The 26,109-nt window shown below is 49.1% G+C and overlaps 1 pseudogene across 1 annotated transcript; it reads right to left on the minus strand.

The window, feature by feature from the left end:
- Positions 1-2,720: 2,720 nt before the first annotated feature.
- Positions 2,721-16,926, minus strand: LOC310907013 (interferon-induced very large GTPase 1-like; annotated as a pseudogene). The gene is made up of 4 exons (XR_014592751.1): positions 16,919-16,926; positions 6,952-12,109; positions 6,010-6,280; positions 2,721-5,420 (listed from the first exon to the last, which is right to left on the minus strand). The product of XR_014592751.1 is annotated as an interferon-induced very large GTPase 1-like (transcript).
- Between the last annotated feature and the right edge of the window lie 9,183 nt (positions 16,927-26,109).

Consider the following 26,109-nt stretch of genomic DNA (forward strand, 5'->3'; position numbering starts at 1 on the left):
ATCCAGTTCCACCCCCTGCCATGGGCAGGGACACCTTCCACTATCCCAAGTTGTTCCAAATCCCGTCCAACCTGGCCTTGGACACTTCCAGGGATCCAGGGGCAGCAAGAGGCTCCTCTGGGGAGGGAGAGAGAAGAAGGGCAGGCAGAAGAGAGCAAAAGGAGGAAGAGAAACTAAGAGCAATATTGGTGCTCTCAGAGCTCCCCACCTGCCCTTCCCTCCCCATCCCAGCTCCTCCCAGGCAGACACTCCTGTTATGAATGCCGGGAGACCAGCTCTTTAGTAATTTTAGCTTTACTGGGAAGGGGGGCCCATAAGATGTACATACACCACCACAACTCCCAGTACGGTGTGGAGCTGGAGAATGTCAGCTCTGACTGCTAGTAGATCTGTGTCTTTCTTCCTCACAGGAGTCCCCCAGGAAAATACCTGCTGATTTCAGGTTCAGGGTCCCCATGTCACTCCTGGTTCACTGTGGTTAGAGTGACAAAGGTGAGAGCTCCTGACTAGAGCTTTGATGTCGTCTGATGTCCCCTCTGGTTAGAAGTGTTACTTCAGTTCTTTACCTGCAACAGAGGGTCGTGGCTGGTTGTTTTTAGGGCTCTCCACTGGATGAATTGCCTCTCTGCTCAGTCCCATGGGAATCTGACATTTGCATCCTCCTCCTCATGATCTCAAGTGGTACATTATCTTGGAGGAGAGAGGAGCAGCAGGGGCAGACCCGATGGTAAAGGAATTTACAAAACAACTCATTCAAACAACAACTCATTATCCTCATTAACTTATAACTTTGAAAGTTTGTATCAATTTTCTAACACTTTATTCTCTACACCCCAGCCCTGTCCCCCTCCTTCGGCAGTTGAATCTTTCCCAGTGAGTGCAGCAGACAGACCCCACTGGACAGTTCCCGCTCCGCTTTACAGTCACACCCCAGCACCAGCAGCTCTCCTTAGGACCCTGCAGGGTGTCAGAGAGTGGAACAGTAATTTGATCAAATTCCTTGATTTTTGATCTTTTGCTACCAAAGTTCTGGGTAACATTTATGAGAATGTCTGGTTGGTATTTCTCCTATGTGCCAAGGCAGAGTAAAGGAACCTCAGTGTAGCCCCTTACATGTAAATGTCCTGGGGTGTTACACAGGATCACCAGGGTTATGGGGTGTTACACGGGGTCAACTTAGTCCCAGCTGGTGCAGCCTGGGAGAGCTGCTGCATCTCGGTGTCACTGGAAGGCATCACATCCAAGAATTACTGAGGTTGGAAAAGACCTTTAAGCTGTTTGTGCTCCTCCCACCAGCAGGGCCTGCAAGGAAGGAGGTGCCAGACGATCCCAGTGCGGGAGACTTTGGCCAAGGGGTCCTGGCAGAGACAGGGAAAGGTGCAGAGAACAGTCTGGCTGTAGTGCAGAGGGAGCTGGGACAGCTGGCACAGGTGAGGGGAGCAGGTGAGGGACCCTGCAGCCTCCTGATAGCCCAGCCCAGGCCTGAGGCCATCCCCCATTGCTGCACTGGGTCCTCTCCACTGCACCCACTTGTGGCACTGGGTCCCTCCTACTCAGTCCAGTAGCTGCACTGGGACATTCCCCACACAGCTCAGGAGGTGATACCATGGCCAGGGGCACCTCCACTCCCACTCTGGCTGGGGGATCCAGCCCAAATCCCCTCCCAGCCCAGCTGTCCCCAGTCCCTGGCACTCAGCCCTTGCAGCACACACTCACATGGCCCAGCTCTGGCTCCTGTCACTGCCTCTGGCTCTGCTTGGCCAGGGCTGGGCTGGGCACAGTTTGGGCCCTTTCCCCTTTTGTCCCACAGGTTCCCAGCTGAGCAGCTCCAGAGCACAGAACCTGGCTGGGATCAACCTTCTCAGCCCTCTGTGTGTGTGACAGGCCAGCCTTGGTTCCCAGTGCTGCCTCCCTTGGCACCTGCCACTGACACTGGTTTCCCTGGATGTTGTGGTTTGGGGCTCCCTGCCCTCTCTGCTGTCCCTGCAGACAGTGAAGCCCCTCCTAGAGCAGAGACCCTGAATGGAGCAGAGCCTCTGCTGCCACACCCCATCTCCCAGACCCTTGCCCAGTGTTTTGCCACTCAGCAGGGTCAGCTCAAAAGAAACAGGCACCAATTTAAGGAATAGGTGTCATTTACTATAATGCCAAACTGCCAAGAATTACAAAAGGATGAGCTCAGCAATACACAGAGTCATTCTTACAAAAGTTTGCATACAGTGATTAAGAAAGATTCATCCCCAGTTACCCCAAGACTTGACCATCCTCCAGATCAGCTGTGGAGCCCCTGTCACAGCAAAGGACTGGAGAGCCCCTCTGGGTAACTGGGAATTACTGTGGTGTTGGGAGTTGGTGTTTGATCCTACACCCCCAAATGAGGCCAGACATCGGATTTCATGGTCTAATCTGATTTTTAAATATGGAGAGGTAAATGCATGTTTCACTAATGTGCACATTCACAGATCAAATTGCTAATCAGGCTCACTAATGAGCAGATACATTTATTAAATAACTAATAATACTTCCCTAACCAGTGGATATAACATATAACATTTGGTTAAAAGGTTCATCTACAGGACGACTTTGGCTCATGCCCTAATGTTCAGACCTCTGGCAGGGCCTGTTGTTCACACCTTAGTAATTCACCCAGTGCCACCCCCCCCTGTCCCCTGCCTGTCTGCAGCACACAGAGCATCAGTCACCCCCACCTGTGGCTCCCCTGAACACAAAGGAGACACAGAGCAGCAAAGTCCAAATCAACTCCTGTATTAGCTGAGCCTGCAGGGGATGAGGCTGGAGCAGCCCTTCAGCCAGCTCTCCACCAGGGCTTGGCCCTCACATTGCCAGCAGGGTTGCAGCACCTGCACAGCAAAAGCCCCCACAGCTCCCTGGGGCAGAGCCAGCTGCTGCCACCTTCTCCAGAGCACGGCTACAGTGCCACCAGCCTGCCTGGACAGCACCAGCACTGCCCCCAGGGCTGCTGCAGAAGGTGCTGGAAGACAGGATTCTCCACATGGGGCATTCCAAAGGCTGTTGCTCAGCACAGAGGCCAAGGACAGGAGCAGCTCCTGCTGGGGCTGAGGGCTGGAGGGAAGGGCAGCAGCCCCAGGCACCTGAGCAGGAGTGGCTGCCCTGGACAGAGACACAGCACCTCAGAGACAGGGAGTGAAAGCACTGCCTGAGCCCTGGAGCAATCGTGTCACTGCTTTCCTGAGCCCAAAACCACAACAGCTCCTGCTGGGAGAATGGTCTCAGTTGATCCAGGAGGCTTCAATCAGGGAGGGAAGGAAGGATGGTGCCCAAAAGCCAAGCAGCCCAGCTTGCAGACAGCGTGCAGCTGGCTTCAGGTCCCGCAGCCCTTTCCCCAAGCAGGACACCTCCTTGCTTCAGGAAAACTGCCTTTGGGGCACTGTCCCTTCTTGTCTCACAGCAGCTGATCCAAGGGGTGCTTGGAGTGCTGCCTTTGCCCTGGCCCTGGCCCTTGGGATCAGGCTTGGCCACGAGTCAAATCAAAGTGAGGAGATTGCTGAGTGATGGCCACAGTAATGCTCTTTATTTCACCAAATTCTGGAGCAATTGCGTATGATTGTCTTCAATGTGCTTGAGAGCATCATCATTGTAACTGCCTTGTATGGAGAGCCTGGTACAAAGTTCTCCTAAACTGCAAAACTCTTGTGGTTCTTTCTTCCCATGGATGTGGCCTAACACTTGTCCAGCTCAGACAGTGCTTCCTGCTTGGTAATTCTCCGCCATGCCTCAGGGATTTCTCCTTTGCCCTGAAATTTCCCATTATACAAAGCTTCCAGCTCTGTCCTGAAATGACACACAAACTATTTCCAGTATGCCTGCCTGGATGGATCAGGAGGAATGTTCCAAGTGGAATAGGGAGGTCCAGCATCACGGTATCTCTTGTAGCGGATCCATTTACCATTATCAAACCTGAATCTGAGGTTAGTTGTAACAAGGCTGGAACAAATATCAATGACCAGGTGGTCTGTCCCATCCCACATGGTTCCCATCAAAGCTCGTGGGCGATGGAAAACCACCTGATGGTCTCCAATGCGATTCCACATTGTGTTTGTGCACACAGCCCCACAAAAGGGACACTGCGCCCAGCACCCTGAAAAATGCTCTGCCAGGATAGTTTGAGGCTGCCTTGAAAACGAGCTCAGGTCAGCACCAGCAAATTCTTTCTTGAGCCTCTCCCTCACGTCACCCAAAGCTTCTACCATGACACTGCTCAGGAATTCAATGTCTGTGACCTCCTGGTGCTCAATGCCCTTCAGGTCACTTCTGGGCAAGCTGATCACCTCGCTCAGTTCCCTGCAAAATTCATCCAGCCAAAGAGAGACTTTGTCTTCTCTGTCTTTTCTGACTTTCACAATTTGGGTTGCTAAGGAAACAGCTGACAGGATCTTTCGATAAAGGTGATTAAGGGAGGAATCTAAAAATGTCTCCAGCCCCCTGCTTTCATCTGAACAGTAACTCTGAACTTGTATAGCAATGTATTTGTGAAAAAATTCTACTGGATGCATAAATTAACTTTTGAAATACTCAAAATTTTCTTCTTCTGCCAGGTATCTCAGAATGCAAACTTCCAGATTGGCTCTATTGCCCTGGAAATCTGGGAATTTGCCTTGCATGTCCTCAGCAATGTCTTTAGCCGTCCTCTCATAGACCGCCCGGCAAAGAGCTGGTTCAATCTTGTCACAAAGGAAACAAGCAAAAGTTGTGATGGAAGTGGCACCTTGGCAGGAAATCTGGAAACATTGGAAGAAATCTTCTCTCTTGCTTTTCAGATATATGACTGGGTCATTTGCCTTTTGGAATGTTTCGTGCATGGCTTTAAAACTTTCCACTGCCACTTTGCACAGATAGAGAGACAAATCTATGCTCTACTCTTTGTTAAAGGTACATTTTGTATTGCTGGGGACTGAGTTCACACCTTCCTGTACTTCATTGAGTACTTCATGGATAAAACTTTGACTGTAATCGCGTTTCTCCTGTTCCTTCTTATCAATGTTGACCCTCAGACTCACTATGATGTTGTTTGTGATGTGCAGCAAGTCTATCACTTCAGCATCAGAAATCTTAGGAAGGCTGCCAGAATGGTTTTTTTTTTTCATTACATGTTTCCTGACATCCAAATAAATCCTTTGCCTCTGGGAAATTACCTGATCCGTGCATAGAAACCTGGTTCCTTAAAATGCTCTAGAAAGACATTTTTGATTTCTGTATTGATATCCACCCCTTCTAGAGGAGAAGCAGCATGGGAGACTTCGGCAATCCACTTGTTCCAGAGAAAAGTAAAGTTGTCTCTCAGTTCTCTCTCACTGAGGCTCTTCCCTTTCAGAGTCACAGCCCCTACTCCTTCTCAGGAGCTGCACTTCATATTGCAACTTCCTTTCATCCAGTTTCCTCTTGTTATAAATGAAACAGTCAAGATTTGAAAACTAAAAACTAAAATTTATTTTCGCATAACAGTGAACTTGGAAAGCCACAATAAAAGGACAGGCCCAATCCCGGGATCGAAGCTGGGTGAACATCGGACAGGCCTCTATCACACCAATCCCTCCTCGTTCACAAATCCCACCATCGAAGGTGCAGTTTATATACAGTTTATTCTCCCTGTGGCAGGGTTTCTTTGTCCACTTCTGCTCAGATCGCATATTCATGCATCTTCTTTTGGGACTCCTGTTCTCCTGCATAGCAAGGAATTGATGAGATTTCTGAGAAGCTGATATGGATATGATCAGTCTTGACGAGAGAGGCGTCCTATCTTTGATGCATATCTGGTCTCAATCAACTAGGCATAACCTAGATTGATCACCTTTGATTGCCCATCTCCATGGCTGAAGCTCCTTTTCTGTTGCAAATTCCATGGTTCCTCCCTGGCCTGTCCCCTTACAGATGTAAATCAACTTTCCCGGTAGCCGCTTGTGATTCCTTATTTTTATATTTCTTCATTCCCAGCACGAGTTATTTTATACAGACATTCCCCATAACACTCTGCTCCTTCGGTAGCTCAATAAAATTCTCACATTTCTTTATCATTTCATAAAGAAGAATCTCCTTTAGTTCTTTCAGCTTCAGGTCTGTGCTTGATTTCCACTGTACCAATGTCTCAGAGTCTTTGTCTTCCCTGAATAACTTTTCCACTTCTTCTTCAATGGCACCACTTGTCTCTTGCACCAGCTTTTCAAGGTGTTCTCTGGTGACATTCTACTAGTCCCCATTCCAAATTTTGTGATCCAGTCTCATTTGTACATCTAAGAAGTGACTCATCATGAATTGTGAAAAACCGATAAGATCACGGACAAAGATTCTCTACCTAGTTAAAGTTAGAAAGTGGTATGTTTATTGCAACGTTGGGCAGCATGGAAGTCGCCTTTTAGAGTCGTGCCTGCAAACTACATGCCTCTTTGCTTTCTCTTTATTTATTGAAGTCTTACATAGTCAAAATGCTTATACATATGCATAATCTCAAAGTCTCCCACTGCCCACTTTGTATTATAATGAGGCTAGAGTCCTTCGCGCCTGTGCAATTCTTCACTCGAATTTGGTCGCTGGTCCTTGAAATGAGTCAGTGGTCTTGAAAGATGAAGTTAGGGATATCTTCCTTGTAATCACCTTTCTAACTTTTGCTTCTGGCAAGCTTTCATGACTTGGCACAATTTAATCTCCCCTGCTTTGCTCCCAATTATTTTCTGGGTCCAGACGCTGTCACGATTCCATTGGTTCTCATTTGTTATCCTGGTGGTCCATCTGTCTCATATCCTTTTATAAACACAACTAAGACAAGCACATAATAGTAAATAATACATCACCTGGTGTCTAGTTTAAGCATCTAGTAATTATAAACTCATCTTTGTTTTTCTAACATGCATCTTAATCAATATAAATTCCTTTTATCCCTTGGCTAAAATCTTAACTCTTTAAAATCTTGACTACCTCTTGGCCCCATGTTTCAATTGATGAAGGTAATGTTCCATTTCAGTGCGCAAAAAAAAATCATGGGTATTCTTGAAGCTGAAAAAATAGTTTTCATTCAGCAAAGCATTCCAGAGGTCACCAATACGAACTTTCAGGCTTGAGAGCCTCAAAATGCTGTGCTGTGACTCCTTCGCAGCATGGAGGATTTTGCTCTTGAGTTGCTGGACGTTCTGGCTGTAGGTGGGGTTGGGTGGTGCCATTGGAGGATTTCCTTCCCACAGGTGAGCAAAGTAGTGAATGTGAGTGTTCACATCAAAGCCAATGACATCACAAAAAGAGATATCACGGGATTCCCGAGCAGCAGGTAGCACGGTCATTTCATCCAGTTGTTCCTGCAAAAGCCTTTCTCCTGCCATGTTCTTCTCTTTGGCAGCTGCTTCTCCCATGTTTTGGTGGACAAAGAGGCAGCCTGGGGAAAGATTGACTTTCTTCATACTCAGGATAGCCCGCACAGCGATCTCGAGAACATCTTGCATTTCTGACAGATTATGTCCAAAGATATTGATCAAAGTCAAATTGCTGACACCAATCACAAAGGTGGACAGCTCATGGTCTTGATTCACGGACTCTTTATTGGCCACCTCAATGGCACGAAGTCCCTCTGTGTCAACCACCAGCACAAAATCAAAGCCCAAGTCTTGCTGCAGCTCCTGGCCCACTGGGATCAGCTGCATAAAGGCTCCGCGGGTGCATCTCCCCGCGCTGACGCTGAACTGCAGACCAAACATGGCATTCAGCAGGGTGGACTTGCCCGTGCTCTGGATGCCCAGCACAGAGAGCACAAACACTCGTTTGTCCCCCAGCCTCTCAATTAAGCTGTCAAAGATTGCTCCCACCCAGCGCAAGGGCACATAAGAAGCATCCCCATCCATCAGCTCCATGGGATATCCCAAAACCATCAGCTCTGCTGCAATTTCTGGCAGTTTGACAAAATTGTACTTACTTGTCTTCATTAATTCCAGAGCTTGATAAATTTGCCCTACCTCTCTTAAAAGGTGTTCCAGGCTGATGGATGATTCACTGATTTCAACTGAGAGGGCTTCCAAGCAATTCTGAAACTCAGAAATCATCCTGGTTTTTTCTTTGTTTTTCTTTCTTGCCACGATTTCAGTCCATAACTTGTGATAGTCTCTCCTCAGTTCTTCAAGGCGACCGCAGGACAGCTCATCCATAAAGACCTTCATCCACTGCAGGAAGTATTTCTTGGTATCTGATTGCTGGGTCTGGAGAAAGTCAAGGAATGATTTCATCAGTGGGTTGAGGGGGAAAGCTAGCTCAAGTTGCTTGCTTCGTATTGATTTCTTTTCATTTTCAATTTGCTTGCGATGATGCTCAATTTTCTTATTCTCCTCCTCCTGCAAGCGAGTGAGTTCTTTGTCCTTTTTGCACCACTCGTTCCACAGTTTTCCTTGGAGTGGCAGGAGCTGGGATTTGATCTCAGACAGCTTCTCTTTCTTCAGAAGGTCCACCAGCTCCTTGGCCTTTGCTTTGGCTATCACACATGCGGGATGATCTGCATCCACTACGAATCTGTGCTGGCGAGCTTTGTCCACACAGGCTTCCAGGCTGAAATGTACATTAGACCCTTCCAGGAGATCCCTGATAATTTTGGTCAGCTGGTCCGTCAGTTCTGCTTCCTTTCTGTTCTTGATCCCTATTTTTATTTTGTTGCTAGGTCTGCAGGCTGCAACATTCTCTTTTTCAGTGAGAAGACAAACCAAAGGCCTTTGTGACTTCCACAGGCCCTGCAGAAGCTCTTTTCCCCTGCTGTCCATGTGCTCCAAATCAGACACAAGAGCCACGTTGACAGCAGATATCTCCTGCAGGAACTGCAGCTGTGCTCCGTGATCCCTGGCGTCTCCATGCAGGTTACAGAAAGCCACGCAGCACTCAAAGGTGTCATCGGGGCTCCCGCGGGGGCAGTACCAGGCGATCTCCACCACCCCTTCCATCAGCAAACGCTCTCTGGTGCTGCCCCTGCAGTGGCGGTGGAAGAAAGTGTCGTGTTTGCGTCTGCTCAGCAGAGCGTTCAGGAGCTGAGACTTGGAAGAGGAGGCCGAGCTGCCAATGCGGATGAAGGACACAATGGGTGTCTGGGCCTGAAAGATGAGTTTGTTGTTGTAACTCTTTGTTCCGGCCTGCTTTCCTGACTTGTCCGCCTCTTTCCAGCTCCTTTGGATTTGGCTGAGGGCGTAGAGCGGGAACTCGATGTGTGAAGTGCATGGGTTGGGCACCAGCAGAGGCAGCGCCAGTTGGCAGAAGGCCAGCTTGGTTGCAAGAGTCTGTTTGAGGAAGTCATCAGCACAATGGAAAATGGCCATCTGCAGGTCCATGGGGTGCACATGGCCATCCCTGCTTGCACGTTCAGGGGCTGCTTCCTTCAAATCATTAAAAAACTGTTCAAAAGAGTCTGAATGTTGGTGCTCTTTCTCTGTGGATTGCAGCAGAGTTGCAAGTTTTGAGTTCCTCTCATCCCTGCAAGTCAGGTACCTCACCTGGTAATCCATGGTTAACAGCTTTTGCAAGAAGTATAACGGCAGTTCTGTGTCCTTGCTGGGCTGGCTGTCCTGCAGAGATGTCTTGTTGATGGTGTGGAAATCTCCCATCCCCATTTTTCTTGGATAGTGACTATTAAGTCCGAGGCGCTTGAGCAACTGGAGGAACTCCTGGTTTAATCCCCTGATCAAGGAATGCAAGTCCCTTTCCAGCCTCTCCCAGTCGTTGCCTCCTCTGTGCTTTTGGAGGAGATCTTTTATCCGTGTGGACCACAAGCCTTTCATGTGATCTTCCATGAAATCTAAACGGACCCTCTTCTGCTCAGGGGACAGCTCCTGACTTTCAGGTGTCACAGTCAGACCCATCAGCAGAAGGGAGGCCTCAGCTCTGTCGGCATCTTGCTCCTTCAGGTTCCCGTACTCCTCGTGTGCCGCTTCCATTTCCTTGGCCATGTACTGAATTTCTGGGTGTCCAAGGAGGTGCTGGAAAGTGCTGCTTTCCACCTGGTACCCTGTGCTGGTGGCAATCAAGAGCACCAACAGCTCCATGTCCTTCTGAGCCTGTTCCTGGAGAGACTGGAGGAAGGAATAAATGGCGCGGCTGCAGGTCATGGTGGCTTCTATCTTTGCTTCATGAACAGCAGAAGCAGAGCTTCCTGGTGCGTAGGTGACAGCATGGATGTGCTCCTTCATTTGCTGCAGTGTTTTGATGAGCTCTCCAAGCTCAGAGACTTTGGGAGGCCTGGGAAGTGCATGCTCAGTCTGAAAGATCCATTGCATAATGAAGGAAGCCTCAGGGAAGTCCTTGACAGAGTAGATGTGAGGATCCAGGAGGCTTTTCAACATTACCTTGATAGAGCTGGTGTTTTCTGGAGGTGACTCCTGGCAGCTGCGCACGGTGTTCACCAGGAAGTCCTGCAGGGCTTTGTCTGACAGGCACACGTTGATCCACACACTGGGGTTCCTGGTTTTTACATTCAGGTCATCTTTTAGCTCCATCAGCATGAACAGCTTCCTTTTATCCACCGTCACGTCCCAGGCCTTCACAGTCTCCATGAAATCTCTGGCCTCTTGCACTGCAATTTCTATTTCCTTCCCAAAAACGGTGCCAACGCTCTGATTTGTCAGCTCTTTGTACGCAGTCCTGAGGGCTCTGCTCATCTGACCCACGGACTTGAAATCCCCACTGTGATTGTACAGGATGACTTCCCACACTGGGACTAGCTCAAAGCCACGGTCGATAATGCACCACGTTGTGTTATCAGACACCAGCCCTGTTTTCCACTGAGGAAGAGAAGCTGTGTCTGGTGGGCCCCCTGTGTTGACCACATGGAGCTGAATTGCTGTATGGGAACTCTTTCCGTCTCTCCCCAAGACAGAAGCCTTTGAGCTGGATTTAGAAACATCCAGGGCCCCCGAAGCACTGTGTCCAGAGCCACCACAGCTGCCTCGAACAAAGCTGTTCAGTGCTTCACAGGTTTGTTCTTTCATCTCTTCCCTCTGCTCGGCTCGAAATCCTTCTGTCGATGCCTTGCACCCTAATACACCCCCAAAGTGGAGGGGACCCTGGTTTATGTGGGACCCAAACCTGATGAAGAACCTCTCACACATATCCAGCAGGGGGGCCTTGTCTTCTTGAGTGAAGCTCAAAAGCTGCTCCATGTCTTGCAGCTCCTGCAGAGCCGCATCTGAGAGGAGAAGCTGATGCCTTTGGAAGTAGCAGGAGGCCAGAGGGATGTACTGGTACATGGTGCTGCAAAAGTAGCTCTGCTCAGAGTGGGACTGGTGGGTGTCCTGGGACTGTGAGGAGCTCATGTAATCTACAGTTCCACTCAGAAGGACTCTCCAGAATGAGGCTTTGGCAGAAACACTTACGCTGAGCCCCTTCTGCTCTATCGACTTGATGAAAGTGGATTCTGCTGCAGAGGACGAGAACTCCCTCCTCTCAAGCTGCGATCCTTGCTCTGGCCCGGAGAGCTGGAATCCCTCAGGAACCCTGAGGAGCTGCTCTCGCTTTGCCAGCACATCTTCAGGTCTGCTGCTTCTGTAGATGCCCTGCAGGGCCAGTCCCCCCGACGCCCGCCTCAGCACCTCCGTGTCAGGGATGTTCTCCCTCCTGCCTGCTGACAACTCCTGCTGCTCCAGCTGCTTATGGATGCTTTCCAGCATATCTGCCAAGGGTTTCTTTGGTGGTGGCCAGAACTCTTTGGGAATCTCCATGGCTTGCCACAGAGTCTCTGCTTTCTTCCTCACAGCATCCTGGCTGTGGCTGTGGCTGTTGAGCATTTCTGTCAGATCCTTCAGGGCTTGTTTGGCCACTTCTTGTCTTTCCTTTGTCTTCTCCAAGTGCTTCTTCTGCCTGTCTTCAGTGGCTGTTTTCTCATCTGGTATTTTCAGGAGTTTCTGGAGTGCCTTTTTCTCCCAGGGGTGCTGTATGTCACACTCCAGCAGGAGGTAATCTTTGTATTCCATATGTTGCAGGGCTTCTCTGCACTTGATTCCAAGGCTCTGCGTCACCTTGGGCAACCAGTATCCAGCATCCAATCCTTCCTTCTCTAATTCTTCTGCCAAGAGCTGTGCCTTTACATCTCCCTCTTGTGTGTCCTTCTGCAAAGCCATGTCTGTGAAGGAAGAAAAGAGACTTTCCCTAAGATGCTGTCTCAGGCCCCAGCCTCCTGGCAGAGGCTCTGCAGCAGCTGCAGCCCTGGGGATTGCTCCCAGCCATCTGCTGGAGCCCAGTCTGGGATGGCACAAGAGCCAGGCTCTCCTTCCCAGCACACTGGATGTGCCTGTTTCTTTCCTGTTTGCAGGATCAACCCTGAAGCTGAGTGTGTATCCCAGAGACAGCACAGAGATACGCAGAGACACAAACACAGACACAGAGAGAGACACACACACAGACAGAAACAGACTCAGCCACACAACCTGCCGTGGACAAGGTGCTGCCTTCACCAACACCCACATCCTCCCAGCAGAACTCCTCAATCCACAAGTGCAGACAGCCAGGGCCATTCCTGGCTCCCTGGAGCACTGGCACAACCCCTGAGCCCATCCAACAGCCCTGCCTGCATCCTGCACTCTCTGCCCAGCCTGACGCCTGCCCTGCTCACTGCCCGGCCCAGCCTGCTGCTCCCAGCACCCGCAGGCAGCGCTCACACGCTCCCCCATGGGCACCCCACACTCCCCAGACACACTCCCCCCACGCCCGGCACGGCCACACGGGCTCTGAGCTGTGCTCCTGCTCCAGCTGCCAGAGCAGCCCCTCCCTCGCCCCACTCACGCCTCTTGCCAGGACCTGCTTCCTGCCACACTCAGGGGGCCCAGCCCAGTGCAGGGCCAAAATCCACCTTGTCCCTGCCCACACCTGTGCCTGGCCCATCCTGCTGGCCCATCAGGAGACACTGGAGACTTTGGGAGCCCACTCGGAGAGGGGCCCTCCCTGATCTGCTGCTCGTTAGCATAGAGGGTCTCGTCAGCCAAGTGCCCATTGGTGGCCATCTGGGCCACAGCCACCATGGAGCCACTGAGGTTAAAATCTCTGGTGACAGGAGGAAAAGTGCCAGCAAACCTTCAACCCTGGCCTTGAGGGGAGCAGAGTTCAGGCTGCTCAGGAGCGACTTACAGAGGCTCCTATGGAAAACAGCTCTGGAAGGTGCTGGGGTCCTGTCTTGGGCATGGTTTTTATTCCAGAGCCAGTTTGGTTTCTGTTTGTTTCTGGAGCTGTCACTGTTAAAAGTGAGGTTGTGTGATCTCACAGGGTTAAAAACTTGGATTTGGGGTTTTGGAATATAGCAATGTGTGTGAGCCAAGACAGAGGATTCAGGGTGCTCTCTGGGTTCTTCTTCTTCACCTTCTTCTTCCTTCTTCTTCACAGGTCTGGGTGGTTTTCTCTAATTGGTTGAATGATGTCCACATTGCAGACCTCGAATGGTCATTATTGGGTCAAAAGTATAAATAGTATAGGTGTCACTTTGGTATTGGGTAATTGTCTCTTAAATAGCCTTGGTAAGAGTTAGAAGCTCTCCATTTTGCCTCATTTCTATAGCTTGCTAATTAAGCTCACGGATTGTGTGCCTGTAAATACTGTAAATAGATAAGATATAATAAAAATTCCACGTCCGAACTCGACTTGGCATTTCCCATGTCTTTCGTCCTCACCCAGGCAGAGAAGAAAAGAAGCCAAAACTTTTTCACACCCCCATCCTCACCAGGCCCCGACTGAGGCCCAGCCATTGCCAGTGAGCTGTTGTTATAAATCACTGTGTGTTATGGGTTGAAACAGTATTGCTCTGCTAGGACCTTAGAATTCTCTGGAAAGGAGAGGGACTTATGGGAGGCAGGTTTTGGATTGACGTGCAGTTCTGACCACTCAGAAAATGGAAGGTGACTTTTGGTAATACTTATATAAAAGCTGAAGCTTGGTTTGAGGCTTTTTTTTCTGCTCTGTCTGGTGATCAGGTAACATCATGGGCAGCCGAGGAGAGCCCGGCTCAGGCCCTGGCTGCCCCCAAGGTGGCTGGAGCCCGGTGGGACCTCCAAGGGCAGCTGCCCGCTGTCCTGGGTTGTAGTGTAGGGTGTACACAAAGTATTTATTCTATCACCATCTTCATGCACTGTTAAACCAAGTGGGGCAATGTTCTTCCCAGGCCCCCTTCCTTTGGGTTGTCTTCTGCTCATGTCCCATCAATGTCTTGCCCTTGACTCACAGGTAACTCCCTCCAGGAGCTCTCTCTGTTTAATGGGCCATCAAGGACCCACTTCACGACTCATCATCCCATTGTGAGATGCTCCACCCAGGGGGAGGAGCCAAGCATTTTCACTTGGATATAATCTGGGATTTGGGACAGTCCAAGCAGCCCTTACCCACTGGATTCCCAGAGGACCACAGCTACAAGACTTTTCTACAGGATCACTGCTTCAGGAAGAGCACCTCACCTGGACTGCTTCCACCATCTTGCTCAGCTTGTATTCTGACTCTGTCAGTGGTCTTTTGTGTTATTCCATTTATTTTATTTTATTTTATTTTATTTTATTTTATTTTATTTTACCTTTCTTCTTATTAAATTGTATTTTTGACTTGGAGCCTCTCACTCGTTTTGCTTTCAAACCACAACATCCGCAGAAGAGGCAGAGCTACAGTTTGGCAGGGCAGGCCACGTGTCTGGAGCCACGGAAGGGATCAGGGCTGGGCTGTGGCAGGGCTGTGCCCCGAGCCCCTGGCTGCCAGCACCCCTGGGCTGGGGGAGGATGAGATCTCTCCCCCACCCTACACTGGGCCTTACAGAGCAGCTGTGAGTGGCTCACGCCTTCAGATCGAGGGGTGGAAGAGGAGGCACCCACCAGCCCCCTCCGGCATGGCTTTGGAACATTTCCAGCTGCAGTGGCAGAGATCTCATGACCACCGCAGGCCTGGGCAAGCTTTGGCTCTTTCCTGACACAGGTCAAGTCTTTCTTAAACTAACCCTTTTCAGAGATGAGAGAAAAGGCCAATTCAGAAATGTGTAAAGGGACAATATGGAGATCTCAAGGTCAGTAAAGGAAGAGTTACTTCTTAAGTGAGAGAGATGACGAATTGCCTTGGTTCTAGGCTGAAAATCTCCTATGAATTATGGTTAAAAGATAATCTTTTTAATTGTGGACAATATAAATTGGGGAGATGATTTGCAGATTTGAGCAAAGGTCTCTGTGACCAACTGAGTGAATATTTTTGTGACCCCATAAGAGGTTGAACAGAGAGAGATGAGAAGAAGCCCTCTGCCAGGGAAGGAGTGAGAAGACATCTCTCTTCCCTGAGTTAAAAAAACTCCTTTAGTTTTTGAAACAGCTCATTTTTAAAAAGTACCACCCCAATTCTATGAGTCTATGGCCCATATGTAGTCATGGAAAAGGCTACATGATATAGAAAGTTCCACAACTGCAGAATCTCCTGGGAGGGCTGCTTTTGAGCTGGAAGCCACAAGCAGACTGTTTCTCTTGTGGAAAGATACCAAACAACAGGAGAGACTCTTCTCTCTCAAAGAATGGAAAACTGTTTTATAAGTAGTACTGACGTGGTGTTCCAAGTTTTGCCTCTTTACGTTGTTAGAAAATGAAGAGATTGTAGTGGGAGAAGGGGTTGGTTTTAAAAATTAATTTGTGTTGGTTTTTTGGGATTTTTTTTCCTTTGCTTCTCTTAGTGTATGTTAATAAAATCTATCAGTTTTTACTTCTAAGTTAAGCCTGCTTTTTCCTTTTCCTCCCAAAATCCAATCTCCCAGGTAGCAAACCAAAACCATAACACTGTGTAGTTATTGTCTTTCATTATTATTGTATTTTGTAAATTATTTTGATATAGTACAGTTTGTAATGTCTTTTTAGCTGCTTTTGATACAGTATAATTTGTCAGCCCTTTATGGTTAATACTTCAATCTCTGTGTAGTTTGTATATTTTAGTTCGATAAATGGATCAAAGAGCTCCTGCACCAACCCTTCGCAAGGGAACTGCTGGCTCAGGGTAACTGCTGGAGCTTGTCCACTTCAGCCACTTGTCCCAGCCCTGTCCCGTCCCAAATTCTCTCCCAATGGAGCACTCCCAGTGCTGGTTCAGTGTCAGGAGTTGGCTTGACCTGCATAACACTAACTCCAGCCCAGCCACACCCTGAACCTGCCCCCAGGCACCCTTGGCAGTCCCTACACGGCTCCCCATTGCTGCAGGAATAGGGGAAAAGCCCCATGTGACTGTGTCAGTGCCCGCAGAGAGGCACAAAGCACATTCAGGGCATAACTCAGGATCGAGTTACACCTCTACAAGCTATAGAGGGAAGCAGCAGGGCTGGCAGCAGAACCTGCCATGGCAATGCCTGCACCCCATTTCATGGGAACAGTCCCCAGCGAGAGTGTTTTCCCCAGCCCTGCCCCAAGGAAAGGGGCTCTGGGAACACTGCTGCCTTTGTGGGGCTGTCCCAGGGACCAGAGCACCCTGGGTGTAAGAGAGAAGAATCCCACCCTCCCTGCATGGGCAGGAAGAGGAAGAACTGAGCCCCTGGGCTTGGGGACAGAGCAGGATGTGCCGTGCCTGCCCCTCATCACCACGGAGCTGCCCTGCTCCCAGAGGAGTGGCTTGGGGGCCAGGAACCCCCAGCATCAGTCCCAGGGCTCCTGCCTTCAGGGGAGCGCAGCCATCCGGCCCCACCTCTGAGCCTGGCCCCCCTCCCAGCTCAGCCCCGCAGCGCACACGGCTCCCCCGAGCTGCCCCAAAGCGGCTGCCAGCAAAGGCGGCTTCCTGCAGCCCACGGAGGAGCACACACCGCCCGCCCGCTGCCCTCACACCCCTCTTCTCCTGCCCTGCCATCTCCCCAGCCCTGCCCAAACACCGGCAACAGGAGGCAGGAGACCAACAAGATCCCTCTGCCTGCTGCTCCCGGCCCCACGGCTCATCCCCAGGGCCCTACCTTCTCCCTCCGTGCCCCGCAGCTCCTGGGATGGGAGAAGCCCAGCACAGCCCCTTTTTATGCAGCCCTGGCACTCCAGTGGGTGCGGCTTCTCCTGTTGCAGAGGCAAAGGGGTAATTCCAGGAAGTCAGGCCTTTCGTTACCCAGCATGTGAAAGAGGAGCCCCTTGTTTGGAGTCACAGATTGAATTACGCTCCAAATTCCATACCAGCTGTGGCTTGAGTTGGCTCGCAGTCAACATTCATCTGTTGCAGACATCTGACCCTTAACTCTCGTGCTGACTGCCGGTAATAATATTGTACACTGTGAGAGCTGGATATGCATACATGTTAAAAAAGTAGGAGAGAGTCTTTGGAGAAAAGCCTGGAGGGTCAGGACAAGGTGGAAGGGTTTCCCACTGCCAGAGGGCAGGGATAAATGGGATACTGGGAAGGAATTCTTCCCTGGGAGAGTTGTGAGAGGCTGGGGCACAATTGCCAGACAAGCAGTGGCTGCCCCATTCCAAGACAGGGACAACTTCTACCATCCCAGGTTGCTCCAAGCACCATCCAGACTGGCCTTCCTTGGACACTTCCACTGTGCCAGGGCCTTCCCACCCTTCCAGGGAACAATTCCTTCTCAATATACCTCTGGCAGTGGGAAGCCATTCCCTGTGTCCTGTCCCTCCAGACCCATGTCCAAAGCCCCTCTCCAGCAGAGGAAGCAAAGCAGAACAGACACCCCTGTGAACACTCCCCAGGGCCCCATTTCCCCACACATTTCCAGAAGGAGGTTGCCCAGAAGCTGGCCACAAGGCCATCTGCAGACAGTTGGTAAGAACCTGACCTCTGGCATCCAACTGCAAGTTTGCACCCAGAAATAGCAGGGCCTGGCTGCAGCTTTCTTGGCAAGGGACATCCCACACCTGACAATAAGAGAGGACAGGCAGAGGACATTCAACACCCGACCAGAGCAGGGTGCCTGCATTGCTTTCCCCTTTGGATGTGGACACAAATCCTGCTCCATTGCCTCAAAACAAGCACCGGCATTTGTCTCCCACTTGGAGTAAAAAAATTGCTTTTGCAAATCATTACCTTTGGGAGGCCTGGCTCACAGCTCAATGTTTTCATTATCTTTCTCCATATCCTTGCTGCTGCTCTGACAAAGGGCAAGTCAAAGAACAAGGCTTCACGCTGCAACAAGCCACACAACGTGACTTGCTTCCGGTGTGGTGAGTCAGGTCATGTCAAGCAGTTATGCCAAAAGCCTGTGTGGTGTCAAAGGTGCAACATTGACAATCATGCCACTGAAGCTTGCAAAAAGTCGAGAAACTCCAAGAACAGTGCGTCACAGAAGCACATGAAGACACAAGTTGATGCCTTGTCCCAAAGGATGCCAGTGATGGACTTTTAGTTATAAACAAACCTGCCACTTGGGGGAGTCTTGGTGTGGACGTCAAACAGCTAAAGAAGTTACTCTACAAGACAAGGAAGTTACCCTGATTCCCACCAATGTCTGCGGCCCATTGTATAGTGTCAAGTCTCTCATGGGAGGTTTGCTTCTTGGCAGGTCCTCCACAAGCAAACGAGGAGTAATTGTCATTCCAGGACTCATTGATGCGGACTTTACTGGTCAGGTTCAGATTCTAGCTTATGCCCTGCAACCACCTGTGACCATTCCAAAGGGCAGCAGAATAGCTCAGATTGTGGCTCTTGAAAGCTTTTTGCCACATCGCTGACAATCAAGGGAGCCACACCAAAAAAAGAGACTGGATGGAGGTTTTGGCTCCGCTGGCCATGACGTCTTTTTTACTGTGGATTTGGATGATTGTCCAATCAGAACTGTGATATTACAGCATGGTTCTCAGCAAATCCAGCGAGAGGTTCTTCTTGACACAGGATCAGATGTTTCTATTCTGAACCGATTGTATTGGCCTTCTGACTGGCCTTTGCAGGCTCCGACCAACCACATCATCGGAGTGGGCAGAATAAGGATTCCTTCAATCAGCACAGATCCCATTTGCATCACTTCTGAGGATGGTCAAGTCATTGTGGCATGACCATACATCAAGCCCTTGCATGTCAAGATTCAAGGACTGTTGGGCAGAGACGTACTTTCCCAGCTTGGCTCGGTGTTGACCACGGATCAGCATTTTTTCTTAGTGGCCACTGCAGAACAGCCACCCATCCTGAAAATCACCTGGTTGGCTGACAGCCCTGTATGGGTCGAGCAGTGGCCCATGACTGACACAAGGCTGCAAACTGCAGAACAGCTGATCCAAGAACAACTTGATGCAGGACACATTCAACAATCTGTTAGTCCATGGAACACTCCAATTTTCATCATCCCAAAGAAGTCAGGCAAGAGGAGACTGCTGCATGACTTACGGAAAGTGAATGCGCAGAAGCAAGTAATGGGTGCCTTGCAACCAGGTCGGCCAGCACGAACCATGATTCCACAGGGATGGAGCATTGTTGTCATTGATTTGAAGGACTACTTCTTTACCATTCCGCTCCACCTACAGGACACTAAATGTTTTGCCTTCATGGTTCCATCAACGAATCGAATGGCTCCAACAAAAAGATATGAATGGGTCGTTCTACCACAAGGAATGTGAAATTCTCTATGCACGTGTCAGCTGTTTGTTGACTGGGCTTTGCGACCACTTCGTCAACAACTCTGATGCGTTGATTTACCATTACATGGACGACATTTTAATTGCAACAAAGAGTCCATTGCCAAAGACAAAAATTGACTGGTTGATTTCACTATTAGAGCATCAGGGACTGAAAGTTGTACCTGAGAAGATACAGTGATCAGCTCCTTGGAAATATCTAGGATGGCTGATCACAGATGCGCAGATTCGTCCCCAGAAGATCACTTTACATGACAACATTTCTACCTTGCATGCTGCTCAGAAACTTTTTGGTGACCTACAACGGGTTAGAACCATTGTTGGCATCACTAATGATGACTTACAACTGTTCCTGCCATGGCTTCGTGGCAGTGATGCTGGCAGTTTGCGAGTTTGTACCCCTGAGCAATGGAAAGCTTTGCTGACAGTGTCAGAAAAGCTTCAACATGGCTGGAGTGCACGTTGTGTGGAACTTCTTCCGTTGTTGCTTTTTCTGTTCAACACTGAAGCTTGTCCTCTTGCCATTGTCTTTCAATGGCTTTCAATGGCAAAACAAAAAGGGGGAGAACTGCTCTGAACAAAAACTTGACTCTGACCAAAAAACTCTGATTCCACAGCAATTGTCATAGAGTGGGTGTTTCTGCCTGTGCAGCCAAAGTGTCGTGTCATGAGCAGGACAGACACATTTGCTGTCTTGATAAGGAAAGGCAGAAACAGAATTGTTGAAATAGATGGGAGAGAACCAGCAGACATCAGCATTCCCGCAAGAGATGAAGACTTGGAATGGCTGTTGAGGCACTCAGTTGTGTTGCAGGAAGCATTGTTGGGATTTGCAGGTGTGATTCACAACAGACAGCCAAAAGGTCCAATGTGGCATCTGATCATGCGACATCATTGGCTGAGAGGCCTTTGCATTCACTGAAACCAGTGAAAGGCAGGACGGTGTTCACAGATGCTGGCTGAAAAACGAAAAAGGCCGCATGTGTCTGGCAGCAAAAAGAAGAATGGCTGCAACATGTAATTAAGGGTGAAGCAGGAGGTACGCTGCAAACCCTTGAATTGAAAGCTGTCTGTTGGACTTTGCAGACCTGGAACAAGGAACCACTCAACATTGTGTCCGATTCTTTGTATGTGGTTGGAGTTGTACAGAGAATCGAGGATACACTCCTCCGGCAATCCCAGAATCAATATCTTGGAGAACTGTTCCTGCAACTGAGAAATGTGCTGAGGGAACATCATCATGTCTTCTGTGTGATGCACATTCAGAGTCATCGGTGCAACAGAGGCTTGGGAGAAGGCAATGCACGAGCTGATGCTGCAGTCAGCGGTGTTGTCCATGCTCCTCCCGAGAACAAGTTTGAAAAGGCTCACAACAGCCATGAGACATTTCATCAAAATGCACGAGCCTTGCACCGACAATTTCAGATTCCTTTGAGTAATGCACAAGGAAATGTGCGTGCCTGCCCTCAGTGCAGTCATCACAGGCCCAGACTGGGGCTGGGCACAAACCCAAAGCGACTGAAAGCTTTAGAGTTGTGGCAAATGGACGTAACTCATGTCCCAGAACTTGGGAGATTGAAATACGTCCACGTCATTGTTGATACTTGTTCCAAATTTATTTGGGCGACAGCACAGCCAGGGGAAAAAAGTTTGCATGTAGAGAGACATCTGTCTGCTTGTTTTGTAGTCATGAGTGTGCCTGTGGAAATCAAGACCAACAATGGTCCGGCCTATGTCGGTCAGCAAATTGCTAATTTGAGTATGGAGTGGAACCAAGCTGGTTTTGTGTGGTATTTGGATTGATTTCTTCTCATGCTGGGTTGGAGATCGAGCCATCTCAGGTGGTTCAGGAAACAGGATGGGGAGTGGTAGCCATTTCTGTGCCTGAGTCTCTTACCACAGGTCAAGCTATTGTTGAAAGAGCAAGTCACACCCTGAAAGAATATCTCGCAAAACAAAAGCAGACCGATGACACTGATGTAGTTAGTAGATTGTTGAAAGTTTTGTTTACGTTAAATTACTTGTGTTTAGCAGAAGGTCGAGAAGAACCTGCAGTTGTGATGCATCATCACGCAGTAAAAGAGGGAAGGTCACAGGCAATTCCAGGACTTTATATTTACTATAAAAATATGTGGACAGGTGAATGGCAAGGACTGAGCCAAGTGTTGTTTAATGGTCGTGGATATATGTGTGTATCACAGAAGCTGGTCCTGTCTAGGTGCCGAGTCAGTTTACCCGCGCGTGTACTCCGGCAAGAATACTGTCGGACAGTGAAAACAATCAAGAGGACAACGATCTACCTGGAACACCATCGGACAGTTCTGAACCTTCTGAACCTGATCAAAATTAGTTTTAAACTGTGTGGATTGAGTAGTTTGCATAACTATTTGGCAGAAATTAAGTTTTTTTAAGTTATTGTTATTTTAAGTTATAAGTTAAGAATTTTTCTTTACAGAGAAACTGGAAAAGGGGACCAAAGGTACCAGCGAAATGTTGTGGATTGAACTGCTTGTCCTCAACATTGTTTTGACACAAGGTGTGAATGGAGTGCTCGATGTTGACCAAAGAGAGAACATGTGGGTCACATGGGCCAATCAAACTGGGCAAGATTCATTCTGCTTGTCTTTAGCGACACCATCCAGTCCGTTTCGCACCTGTTTAATTGGAGTTCCATTGCTTTCGATGACAGAGTTCAAAAAGTGGACTCAAGCAAAAATCTATTCTAATTTGTCAGAAGCTTGGAACGCATGGTGCGATCGGCCTGTTGGGTCCACTTGCATTCACTCTGAAAATTGGTGTGAAGTCCCTGAAATTCAACAAAATGATTTAGGGGCACAAGTTGTTGCCATCGCGCAAAATCTAAAAGTAATAAGTACTGAGCTGCAAGAATTTGATCTTCTTGGCTCTGTACCAGGCAATTATTGTCTGATGTTTGGACATGCAAGACAGTCCAAGGCTGGCAACACTTGGTTGTTTCCTAAATCCCCATTGTATTATAGTTATGCAGAGTACTGCAACAATTGGACTCAACTTGTAGCACCACCACAAGATGCTGCAAGAAAATTACCACCAGGAATTTTCCTCATCTGTGGGGATCAAGCCTGGTCTGCAGTAACCAAGAGAGCTGCAGGGGACCCATGTTATTTTGGGAAATTAACCCTGTTTGCTCCTTCTCTTCATCAAATCACAAGGTTCTCAAAAGCATCCTGATGATCTAAACACGATGCTCTTGAATTAAGTTCCAGATGTACATCCACAGTATCACTGTGGGGACCTCCAACTGTAATAATAGCATCAATTTTTGCCCCAGGAGTTGCACCAGCACAAGCACTTACCCAGTTACAAACCTTAGCATGTTGGACATCAAAACAAATTAACATAACATCTGACCTGTTGAGTGAACTTGCTGCGGATGTTGGAACTGTCCGCCATGCGGTGCTTCAAAACAGAGCTGCCATTGACTTCTTGCTCCTTGCTCAAGGGCATGGATGCGAGGAGTTCGAAGGCATGTGCTGCATGAATTTGTCAGATCACTCACGTTCAATCTATGAACAACTCAACCAGCTAAGACGTAACATGGGACAGATTGTGGTAGTGGATTCTCCTTTTGACAAGTGGATCAGTTCATTTGGTTTTACTGGTTGGATCAAAGATTTGATTCGTTTTGGGAGCATTTTTATCATATCATCATTATCATAGCTGTATTAATAGTAGTGCTGTGTGTGTTGAAGTATATGCGAAGTGCAATTAGTCGCGCGTTTGACTCAGTCTGGTAGTTCAAAAAGAAAAAGGGGGATATGTTACAGATTTCCTCAGGGCAGGAGGTCATGATTTATATCAGGACTTTGAACTACCCTGACCTGAGGCCTGACTGAGGCCTGGCCTGAGGCCTTGGTGAGGCCTTGAAGCCATGACGCAGTTAAAATTCTTTTAGGTTTGTGGCGCACTTAGAAATAGCTATTAAAGTGTTTGGGAAAACTATTGGGGTTTAAAGGTCACTGAATAGAATAGTTAATAAGCACATGTTAAGCCACTTTAACTGTAAGTCAAATAATGTATGTTTGCATTCTTTCCCTCCCTGTGTGCCAATGACTGAGCTATCCAAATTGTAAACTATATAGAAATGTATAAAAGACGCCATTTCAGTTGAAATAAAGGAGTTGTGCAGTTTTAATCATACTGATCGGATCTGCGTGTCTTTGTCCAGTCCTCCCTTTTATCTTGGTAGCCCTGGCAAGATCTAGCCTTGGCCAAGGGAAGTGTCTGCTGGACCCCTGGCAGCAGCTCTGGGCAGGGCCCACCCTGATGCCATTGAGAGGTAGGGGCAGCGTCCATCAGCCTGCCTGGCTGCTGAGATCTTGGCTGCCATTATCCAGGCTGTTCAGAGCCCTCGGTGTGATGCTGCTGAGGGCCCCTTCATTGTGGCTTTGAAATCCAACACCATGAGCTGCAGCCCAAGAGGGAGAGACTCAGGCAAGACATTAACACTTTCACTGCACAAAGGAGACCTGAGGACATTAGCCTTGTCCCGGGGTGAGAAGAAAAGAACAGAGTGAGATGTGGAACGACATAGCATGAGACTGAAATCAGTGAAGAGAGAGAGAGAGAGCAAAAGTTCTGGGTGGGAGGAAGATTGAGAAGTTGCCTAGTTTGGGCTGCCATTTTCTTGGGAGGCCATGGAGAATGTAACTTATGGAATGCTTTTTGTGGGGGATGCAAAGTTCTAGTCATAGCCGTGTGCTGATGTAGCTGTGATCTAATGGAGAATTTTGAACAGAGGAAGATAGAGAGAAAGAAATATGAAGCCCTCTGCCCCCAGGCAAAAAGAAAACCTCTGTTTCTTGAGATAAAGATGATTTTAGAGATAGATGAAGAGAACCTTTGTTTTATACTAGAACAGTCATCATTAACTGTATCCTAATAAGCTGATATGTCCATGAGGAAGGCTGCCAAATGGGAGGGACTTCGCAGTTTGCGTAAAAATATGCCTTTCTAAGTAGTTTATTCAACCCTTGTTCCTGCCAGTCTTCAAGCTTTTGTAATTATCTCCAGATATTTGGTTCCTCAGCCTTTACATGGATAATTAAAACTCGACATATCTAGTCCTCATTTGACCCATACCACAGCCAGTATAAATGATTGAACCGTATTTACCCTTTAGTCCATTCTATCTTAACCTCATCTTTGTCTTTGGTGTTGGGGTCACATTTCCACTGGGCCAGTTTTCTTTCCAGGGAGCTGTCTAGGGTATATCTGTTGATATTCAAGCAGCCAATCACAAGTGCTCACAACAAAAGCCCACTGTTTTACAAGCAACGAAAAAGAAAGGAAAAAACCCCCAAACTTGGCCACCTTCCTCCAGGCAAGCAAAAACAAGCAGCTGCAGCCCAGCGAGGACAGGACAATTAGCAAGTGATCATGTAACTTGCTGTCCCAGCCAGAATGGGGCTGATGAGTGAGGCCGGACGAGCCTCAGCAGAGCTATCTCTGCCCTGGCATTATCACCCACATTCAGTGCCGGCTCCCCCTTCCCCTCTGTCTCGACCCACGGTGGCATTTTCGATGCCGTCTCTCGCTTTCCCTGGCCGCTGTCACTGCACTGCAGCGTGGCCTTGGCAAGGATGAGCCCGGCCCCAGTGGCTCGCTCCAGGAGCGGGGAGTTCACAAACAGCTGCCCACGCAGGGCAAGCCTGGGAGCGAGGCCTACACATCACCTCCCTCTCTCCCCCTGTCTCTTGGCCCTCTTTGGCATTTTTGACACCGTCTCTCACTTTCCACAGCCACCACTCTATGCTACGGAGTGCAGCAGGCTGGGAGCTGCCCTGCACGCTGCACACGCGCACAGGGGACATTAGTGGGCTGACAGAGGGGGCTGGAATGTGCCTGCGGTGGCAGGGACAGAAGCGGCCCATGCCTTCCCTTGGGGCAGCGGGTGCCACGGAGGAGGGCTCTGTAGCCCAGGGCTGTGGAGCCACCCAGTATGAGCACAGGCAGCCACTGAGCCCCACATGCCCCTGCCAGTGATCCCCTGCACGGCCAGGCTGACCCCACTGGGTGTTACCGTGTCTAGAGCTTCAAAGCTTCTGCCAGTAGCCTGGTACAGCTGAGCTGGCACTGCTGGCCGCCACCCTGCCTGTTGCTCCTGAGATTCTGCCAGCAGCCTCCCCCAGCCTCTCTTTCACTTTGCATCCTGCTGCCCGCGTTTCCCACAGATCCTAGTCCTTGACTGTCTTTCACTTTGGGTCCTGCCACCTGTGGTTCGCACTGATCATGGTCCCCGCCTCTCATGGTTCCCACCTAGCCACACAATGTACTTAAACTCTGATGGACTCCAGTACAGATCCTGTGCAGTACTGACTGGAGCTGAGGTTCCTGCATTTGGATTACGGACAATCTGGCAAACCAATCATGAGGATGGTGCCTTTTCAAAATAATTCTCCCAAGTCTCGCTCACACGTTAACCACACACCCAGACTGCATCCCACTCATACAAGGGCACACTCCCAGACTCCATCTCCCCCACGCAAAATACTCACAATCCTCCAGGTCTTTCTGTCTGCAGTTTTCAGAGGGCCTT

The sequence above is a fragment of the Zosterops lateralis genome, assembly GCF_965231275.1.
Source record: "Zosterops lateralis genome assembly, chromosome: 3".
Lineage (NCBI taxonomy): Eukaryota > Metazoa > Chordata > Aves > Passeriformes > Zosteropidae > Zosterops > Zosterops lateralis.